This window comes from Camelus dromedarius, chromosome 3, assembly GCF_036321535.1.
Source record: "Camelus dromedarius isolate mCamDro1 chromosome 3, mCamDro1.pat, whole genome shotgun sequence".
In the NCBI taxonomy this organism is placed as follows: Eukaryota; Metazoa; Chordata; class Mammalia; order Artiodactyla; family Camelidae; genus Camelus; species Camelus dromedarius.
Window position 1 is genome coordinate 114598198 of NC_087438.1, and position 10316 is coordinate 114608513.

General features: G+C 36.1%; 1 pseudogene; it reads left to right on the plus strand.

Moving 5' to 3' along the window:
- The first annotated feature begins 2411 nt into the window (after positions 1-2411).
- LOC105093505 (alpha-actinin-1-like) lies at positions 2412-3568 on the plus strand (annotated as a pseudogene).
- Positions 3569-10316: the final 6748 nt, after the last annotated feature.

Here is a 10316-nt window from a genome sequence, read left to right on the forward strand (position 1 = left end):
AAAGCATCATCTAAGAGATGATCAAAGAACAAGGCTCATAAACAGATGATGGATTCTGAAATATGTAAGAAAAATAAAATGGCACATGCGGTCAGTTCACACTTACAGTGACTATTCTGAAGTTCATACTACTTAGAAGTCTTTATGCAACTGGAGGAAACAAGCAGTGAAATGTGTTGTTTAGTCTAGATTTACAAGTTTTCTTCCAACATAGGATTATTTAGCATTTCTAATAAGAAGTACAATTGACTTTAAGAACTTCAAGACATTTTTATCCACTAGATTCTGATTTTTTTATTGAGTTTGCTGTAAGTTCCAAGATTTCAAGGAAGAAGCTACATTTTCCTCCCCTTCTTTCAGGGAAATAACCTTTTTATTGCACCTTTTTATTGCACCTTTTTTTAACCTTTGTTTCTCAAGATGTAGATTAGAGGGTTTATAATGGGAGGGACAAGTTTATAAAGGAGGGCTAAAAATTTGCCAACTCCTGTAGAGACAGTCTGTTTGGATTTTATATACATACAGATAAGGATGGTATAAAAAAAAAATCACTGTGAGATGAAACCCACAAAATGTCTTTTTCTTTCTTCAGATTACTTAATCCCTATAACTGGTAAGAATCCACATTGACACTGTTATAAACAACAAGGGGAAACTGTAAGAATAATACAATAAATATTACTTTTTTTTTGTAGGAGACGAAGTCCCCACAGACTAGTTGTATTCTTGGGGCTGATTTACAGAGAATGTGTGAATGCTGTTGTGGCCACAGAGGTACAATGACATACTGTGTTGTGTGTGCTACTGAGTTGCCAAAACTCACTGGCTGAAGGGTTTAGTCTTGGCCCAGCTTCTGTGGCTGCTGCCGGGGGACAGCTGTACAGCCTGGCTCTGGTGGCCCTGGTGCTCCTGCCTCTGGTTCCTGTGGAGGGTGACCAGAGATATTTATTAAAATATGTTTATTCCCATATATTCATTGTTTATATTTTTTAATGACTAAATCATCTGCAACCGTATTACTAAATTTCTTTGCTTCTAATGTCAGACAAGGTTCAACACACTTCAAAGGTTTAAAACCCTTCAGAGTATGTTTCTTCTGATCACTCTGTACATCACACAATACTTCTACAACATCAATTCAGAAATTAAGGAGACTACTTCTAAAGTACCCATAGGGTAAAGAGTAATTATGGAGAATACTAGAAAATATTTTGAAGTGAAAACTTGCTTTCCTAAAATTTTAATATGAGCTTTAATTTATTGTTCCCTTTAAACTTGAGATAAGTATTTATGTAATTAATTTCAGGAAAAAAATAGAAAGAATAAAACATAAAAGATAAAGCTAGAAATCAATGAAATATACAAACATGCTCTACAAAGGCAATGAAATCTAGAGTTAGCTCTTTGAAAAAAAAAACAACTCATAAAATTGATAAAACCTTGGGAATACTGATCAAGAAAAAAGACAGAAAACAAATAATCAACACCAGAAATGATAATATACATCATTATCAATCTCAAACATGTCAACAAAGATAATAACATATTACACAAAATGGCAATGATTTTGGAGTATGGATTAAATAAATTAATCCTTACAAAAATGTAATTCACAAAGTCTGACCACATAGGGACAGAAACCTAAATCATCATATAATTTTAAATAAACTGAATTAATATTAGAAATATATTCCCACAAAGCAAATTCCAGACTTCACTAACAATACTTGTGAATTTTACCAAATACTTAGTGAAAGAATTGTGCCAATATTTCAGTGAATTACCCAGAAAATAGACAATTTTTAAAATACATTCTAACTAGTTTTATATACTGGCCAAAAGTTGATGCCAAATCTTAACAGAGACATGATAAGAACTGAATATTATAGGCTAATCTCATATATATTATATTATATTATATTATATTATATTATATTATATTATATTATATTATATTATATATATCCTTAAGGACGTGAAATTGATATAACTGAAAAGCTATTCATACTTAATGAAAAAAATTAGCAATCTGAAAATCAAATTAAACTCCCTTAGTATGACAAAGGAAGAGTATGTAAAAAACACTTAATAGAAATAGTATACTTAATCAAGAAATGTTAAAAGCTGCTTCTCTTGATTCTGAGACCAAGATGCCTCTCTGACATTTATTGTGTGTACTACTGAACTGTTAGCCTATCCAATTAGGTGCAAATAATGGAACATATATCCCTTTAAAACAAAGAACACTCTCATTAGGCATAGTCCGTATGGTTCTGCAATGAAAAAGTTCAGTAGAATGTACGTAAAATGTATTAGAATTTAATATAAACTAATCAAATTTAAATATTAATGAAGAGAAACAAACTTTAAAGTAAGTAGCATGTACAATGCTACCTAAATATTAAATACCTATGAGTGTATATAAAAAGATATTCAAGAATTTTACCTCAAACCTGCAGGAGACCTTCATCGTGCCCACCAAGGAGGAGATTCAGGGACTGACCACAGCCCACGAGCAGTTCAAGGCCACCCTCCCCAATGCCGACAAGGAGCGCCTGGCCATCCTGGGCATTCACAAGGAGGTGTCCAAGATTGTCCAGACCTACCTCACCAACAAGGTGGGCACCAACCCCTACACAACAATCTGGCTTCAGATCAATGGTAAATGGGACCACGTGCAGCAGCTGGGGCCTCGGGTGGACCAGGCCCTGACGGAAGAGCATGCCCGCCAGCAGCACAACCAGAGGTTCGCAAGCAGTTTGGGGCCCAGGCCGACGTCATCGGGCCCTGGATCCAGACCAAGACGGAGGAGGTCAGAAGGATCTCCACTGAGATGCATTGGACCCTGGAGGACCAGCTCAGCCACCTGCGGCGGTAGGAGAAGAACATCGTCAAGTACAAGCCCAAGATTGACCAGCTGGAGGCTGACCACCAGCCCATCCAGGAAGCGTTCATCTTCGACAACAGTCACACCAACTACACCACAGGGCACATCCGCGTGGGCTGGGAGCAGCTCCTCACCACCACGGCCCGGACCATCAATGAGGTGGAGAACCAGATCTTGACCAGGGATGCTAAGGGCATCAGCCAGGAGCAGATGAACGAGTTCCGGGTCTCCTTCAACCACTTTGACCGGGATCACTCCAGCACGCAGGGTCGCGAGGAGTTCAAAGACTGCCTCATCAGCTTGGGTTATATTGGTAAAGACTTCCCACCACTCACCTCTCCCGGAGAGGCAGGATTTACCTGCATCATGAGCACTGTGGACCCCCAGCCGCCTGGGGGTAGTGACATTCCAGGCCTTCACCCACTTTATGTCCCGTGAGACGGCCGACGCAGATACAGCAGACCAAATCGTGGCTTCCTTCAAGATCCTGGCCGGTGGACGAGCTGAGCCGTGGGCCACCGCCCGGCCAGGCCGTGTACTGCATCGCACGAATGGCCCCCTGCATCGGCCCTGACGCCGTGCCTGGTGCTCTGGACTACATGCCCTCCACGGCGCTGTACGGCGAGAGTGACCTCTAACCCGCGCCGCCGGGCCGGCGCCCTCGCCGCATCTGCTATGCGAGCCCCGCCCTGCACCTCCGCTGCCGCCTCTTCCGCCCGGGGGGTTGCGTTTCCGTGCTCAGCCTCCAAGGGGGCGACCCGGGACCCATATGGCATCGACCCTCCCTGCCCGCGAAGTGACAGTTTACAAAATTATTTTCTGAAAAAAACAAAAAACAAACAAATACCTTACATTAAAAAAAAGTAAGAAACCCCAAAACCACGTATTTTATTACAGAAATTTTTTTCTCCTCCACCAGACTTAAATGGAAAAGAGGAAAAATTAACTATTTGCACCAAAATGTTTGATTTTGTTGTGACACAGGAAAATAACTAAGCACAGTGTTATATTCCATCCTTTCTATCGATTTTTTTCTGTCTGTACCATCTGATTTATTCATTTCTCCAATCTCATGCCCACCTTGAGGTGGGGGTGGGGGTAGAGGATAATCTTGTCAAAAGGTACATTGGTGCATGTGTGTTTGCTAGCTCACTTGTCCATGAAAATATTTTATGATATTAAAGAAAATCTTTTGAAATGGCTTTTTTTTACAGAAGAGAATTTATGTAGCTTGTCTTCTCGTTTTTAAGTCCAGAAGTGTACTTACCCTCTTTTTAAGCACCCATTTAAAAAAAATATGTTGCTTATTAAAAATGGTTAGGACAGAAAAAAAGCATTTTACCTCAAAAACTGTAAATGTGATTGAAAATAATTAAAGGACATATAAATTAAATGATGGATAAAACATTTTCACAGATGAGTAGGCAAACTTAAAAAAGTGACTTCTTCACAAATCAATTCACAAATTCAATGCAATCTCTCATAATAAAAGTTCTAGGACTTTTCTTTAAATGACCATCTAATCAAAAAATGTATATGGAAATATAAAGGACCAAAAATAATAAAGATACTCTTAAAGAAGTAAAACAAGAATGGAGGATGAGCTCTCCTATATATATATACTAACACATATGGTAAAGTTACGGTAATTAAGACAAAGGATTTTATACAGAGACAGGCAGAGGAACAAATTCAATAGAACAGCATCTCCAGAAACATACCCATGCATGTAGTGGCCTCTGGGTTAGGACAATTTTGGTACTACGAACAAGTTGGGCAAAAGACGAACTTTGGATGCACCAACTGTATATAGTCATACAGAAAAAAAGAGAGGAATGTGATCTTTATCTCATCTCATATAGAGAATAGAATTCAGGTGAATTGTATCTTTACATGTAGAAGAAAAAGAATAAAACTTTTATTTTTTTTATTTTTATTTTTTTACTAATTTAAACTTTATTGACATTAAGTTAAAATAGTTTCATACAAGAGTAAGAGATATATTTCATTTATTTGCTGCTTAACAATACTTACATTTTAACTTTTCAACATTATACACATTGCTTTATCTATTCATGTATTCTTTTTTTCTTTTTCTTTTTAGCATTTTTTATTGATTTATAATCATTTTACAATGTTGTGTCAAATTCCAGTGTTCAGCACAATTTTTCAGTCATTCATGGATAATATACACACACTTGTTGTCACATTTTTTTCTCTGTGAGTTATCATAACATTTTGTGTATATTTCCCTGTGCTATACAGTGTAATCTTGTTTATCTATTCTACAATTTTGAAATCCCAGTCTATCCCTTCCCACCCTCCACCCCCCTGGTAACCACAAGTCTGTATTCTCTGTCTGTGAGTCTATTTCTGTCCTGTATTTATACTTTGTTTTTGTTTGTTTGTTTGTTTTTGTTTTTGTTTTTTAGATTCCACATATGAGCGATCTCATATGGTATTTTTCTTTCTCTTTCTGGCTTACTTTACTTAGAATGACATTCTCCAGGAGCATCCATGTTGCTGCAAATGGCATTATGTTGTCGGTTTTTATGGCTGAGTAGTATTCCATTGTATAAATATACCACATCTTCTTTATCCAATCACCTGTTGATGGACATTTAGGCTGTTAAAACTTTTAGAAGCTATTAAAGAAACTATTCTTATAAGCCTGAGGTGTAAAATATAAACTGGAAAACCGAAAATCATAAACATAAAGAGAAAATTGAAAAAACTGTTTAAAATAATTAAAAGGGTAAATCAATGAAGCTAGAACACTCCCTTACACCATACACAAAAATAAACTCAAAATGGATCAAAGACTTAAGCATATGACAAGATACAATAAGCCTCCTAGAAGAAAATATAGGCAAAACATTATCTGACATACATCTCAAAAATTTTCTCCTAGAACAGTTTACCCAAGCAATAGAAATAAAACAAGAATAAACAAATGGGACCTAATGAAACTTACAAGCTTCTGCACAGAAAAGGAAACCATAAGTAAAACAAAAAGACAACCTACGGAATGGGAGAAAATTTTTGCAAATGAAACCGACAAAGGCTTGATCTCCAGAATATATAAGCAGCTCATACGACTTAATAAGAAAACAAACAAACAAACAAGTTCAAAAATGGGCAGAAGACCTAAACAAGCAATTCTCCAAGGAAGACATACAAATGATCAATAGGCACATGAAAAAATGCTCAATATCACTAATTATCAGAGAAATGCAAATCAAAACTACAATGAGGTATAACCTCACACCAGTCAAAATGGCCATCATTCAAAAGTCCACAAATGACAAATGCTGGAGAGGCTGTGGAGAAAAGGGAACCCTCCTGCACTGCTGGTGGGAATGCAGTTTGGTGAAGCCACTGTGGAAAACAGTATGGAGGCTCCTCAAAAGACTAGGAATAGACTTACCATATGACCCAGGAATCCCACTCCTGGGCATATATCCAGAAGGAACCCTACTTCAAAATGATACCTGTACCCCAGTGTTCATAGCAGCACTATTTACAATAGCCAAGACATGGAAACAGGCTAAATGTCCATCAACAGCAGACTGGATAAAGAAGAGGTGGTATGTTTATACAATGGAATACTACTCAGCCATAAAAACCGACAACATAATGCCATTTGCAGCAACATGGATGTCCCTGGAGAATGTCATTCTAAGTGAAGTAAGCCAGAAAGAAAAAGAAAAAAACCATTTGAGATCGCTCATATGTGGAATCTAAAAACAAACAAACAAACAAAACAGAAATACAAAACAGAAACAGACTCATAGACATAGAATACAAACTTGTGGTTGACAAGGGGGCGGGGGGGTGGAAAGGGATAGAGTGGGATTTCAAAATGTAGAATAAATAAACAAGATTATACTGTACAGCACAGGGAAGTATACACAAGATCTTATGGTAGCTCACAGAGAAAAAAAATGTGACAATGAATTATATATATGTTCATGTATAACTGAAAAATTGTACTCTACACTGAAATTTGACACAGCATTGTAAAATGATTATAAATCAATTAAAATGTTAAAAAATAAAATAATTAAAAGGGAAAACCACAGAGTGCGTGAATATATTTCAATACATGTAACTGACAAAGTTCTTATATTCAGACTATACAAAATCTGCAAGTCAAAAACAAATTCAGACAGTGAAAGAAACAAATGGACAAAAGGTCTGAACATACTATTAAAAACTAAAAAATTCAAAGGGCAATGCACACACGCACATGTATTTAAAATGTCTTAATATTAGAAGCCATGAAAATACAAATTTAACCATGGATATAATTAAGCACACTCTAGAATGCCTGAAATGAACAAGACATAGCATACAGAGTTGGCAAGGATGTGAGGCAAAAAGAATTCTTATATGTCCCTGACAGGAGTATGAACCATGACAACCACTCTGAAGACCAATTTTCTATTATCCATCAATGTGTCCATATACCAATGCTATGATACAGTAGTTCTACCCCTAGTTTTTAAATTTGAAGTCCAGTTTCTCTGTTTTCTCTTGTGTTGTCTGTGCTTTTGGTATAACATACAAAAATGTATCATCAAATCCAATGTCAAAAAGCTTCTCCCCTGTGTTTCCTTCTAAGATTTTTAACAGGTCTGTGTGTGTGAGTGAATGTGTGTGTGTGTAAAATCTTTGTTGTTTTTAACTTATAAAGTTATATCATCTGCAAAAAGAGAGAATTTTTCTTCATTCTTTCCTATTTGGATATCTTCTATTTCTTTTCTTTTCCCTAAATGACTCTGGCCATAACATCCAATATTGTGTTGATTAGAAGTGGTGAAAGATGGTATCCTTGTCTCCTTCCTGATCTGGAAAGGAAAGTTTTCAGTCTTTCACTACTCAGTATGAAATTAGCTATCAATTTCCTTTATTATTTTGAGGTAGTTTTCTTTCATTTCTAGTTTGTTGCATGTTTTTGTCATGAAAATGTGTTGAGTCAAATGGTTTTTCTGCATTGAGATGATCATGTTTTTTTCTTTATTTAGTTAATGTAGCATATTAATTAGATTGATTGATTTTCAAAGTTGGACCCATTCCAGATGCTTCTATAGCTCAATCCCTTGCTCATTTCCATCTGTTTTTGAATGCCATCAGTCAGTAACGTCTACTGTGACCATTCTATTTAATATTGCATTCATTCAACTCTGCCACTCTCACTTACTTGCCCTGATATATTTATTTTTACTGTTTCATGTGATGGAGATCTGCTAGAAATGGACTCCTGTAGTTTTTATTTATGTTAAAATGCTTTAATTTCATCTCCATGTTTGATAGTAGTTTCACAGAATATAAAAATCTTGATTAAACATTTGAGTTTTTTCTTTCAGGATTTTGAGTAAGTACCTCTGCTGCCTGCTGGCCTCCATTCGGATGAGAAATCAGCTAATCTTGCTGTTTCCAAAATATAATGTGTCCTTTCTCTATTACTGCTTTTAAGATTCTGTCTTTAACTTTGTCTTTCAGCCATTTGCTATAATGAGTCTAGATGTGTTTCCTTTTGTGCTTATATTATTTGATGTTCACTGAGCTTCTTTAGTATATAAAGTAATGTTTTAAACCCAATTTGGAAAATTTTGGCCATTATTTCTTCAAATACTTTTTCTGCCCCTTTGATCTCTTCTCTAGTTTTTCATTTATACATATTTTTAAATGCTTGATATTTCTCATCAATATTTCTATCAAGATTTTTTCACACTATTCCTTGAGTTACATAATTTTTATTTATAAATCCTCAAATTCACTGATTCTTCTGCCAACTCAAATCTATTGTTGAGACCAACTAGTTAACTTCTCCTTTAAATCACTGTCATTTTTAGTTCTGGAATTAACATTTGGTTCCTTTTTTGTAGATTCTATTTCTCTTTTCATTTTTCCTAATTGTTGATTAACTAGCAACATATGTTGCTTTAATCATATGAACATATTTTCATTTAATTCCTTAAGCATAAGTCACACATTTCTGTCTCTTTGCATATCTAAGGGTTTGGTTTGAGAACCTGACATTATAAATGATGTATGAGAAAACGTGGTATTCTGTTTTAGTTTTCTGAGGGTTATTGCTTCCTTATTTTAGGACCATGCTTTGATTTAAACTGTCAAATATGTCTGGCCCAAGAGTATATAGCTCCTAGTACATGATGTGATGTCTCAGCTTTTCCATTCTTTTTTTTCCCTGGTGCCTTGGAGGCCTCCCTTGTGATGTAGTTTAGGGCTGTCCAATAAGTTGGGCAGTTATGCTTAGAAACTCTGGGCTCGCAGGCTTCTACCCTCGGCCACTTGAGCTATATGTGGACTGAGAGGCTCACTTAAAGGTTCATTTCAGTCCTTCCATGGTTTTCTCACTGCCAAGACCTCCCACTTCATCTCCAAAGGATCTCCTGTCAGCTCCCACTTAAGACCTTAGAATCCACTCAGAAAAGCTGTGGGTATTTGCTGCATATGTGAACTGTCTGTCAACACCAACTGGTAAAGCTGTGGGGAGTCTCTTCTCACCCTGAAACAAATCCTAAATGCTTTAGGATTTTTGCCTCTCACCCAAATAGAATGTTACCTCTTGCTGGCAGAGCTGCTTGGTTTTATCTGCCCTGCACAAACTATTTTGCTGATTCAAGTGTGAAGTTATAAACCTACTAGAAGAAAAGTGACATATATCTGTAAAGGTATGACTGCAAAGTAGCAAGGAAAATCACAAATGCAAAATCCTGATTTAATAAAATTAAGGAAAACTGCATCACCATCCACGATGTCTGGGTATAGCTGCAAAGCCCAGCAAAAACAACAAAGAAAAGCTATCTGAAGAGTGGGGACCAAAAGGAGGAAAAAACGGGTCTGTCTGTCCTCAAATTTCCCCAGAGCAAAATTAAATTCTGGGAGACAGAGGTGCTCCAATACAAAGTATACAGGGAAGGCACGAACCAAGAATTTGATAAACAGCCAAACTGAAACTAAAAATAAAAAGCAATAAAATGAAAACAATTAAATTCAACAACCTATAAGTCTATCCTGAAAAAAAAAAATAGGAGGACAAAATTCAACTAACCAAAAGACGACTGGAAAACTACTATTGAAAAATGACAGTATCATGGAATTTATTTTACTTTAGGGCTAACTAAAACAAACATGTTATTTATGGGTAAAGAACATAATGTTTGTGTCATAAGCCATAATAATGCAGAAATAAAACAAAAGTTTTGAGGAAAAAACTAAGTAAAGTGGAAGATGGTATAAACATACCAATTTTATCATCTTTTACAGCAAGGAGACGAATGGTATGAATCAAAGATGATAAATTAGAAAGATTATAAGTAGATACTAGTATAAAGATAAACAGTAAGGAAAAGGTTTTTATATACTGAAATTAGGTAGTGAAATTAAGACAGGAATACAA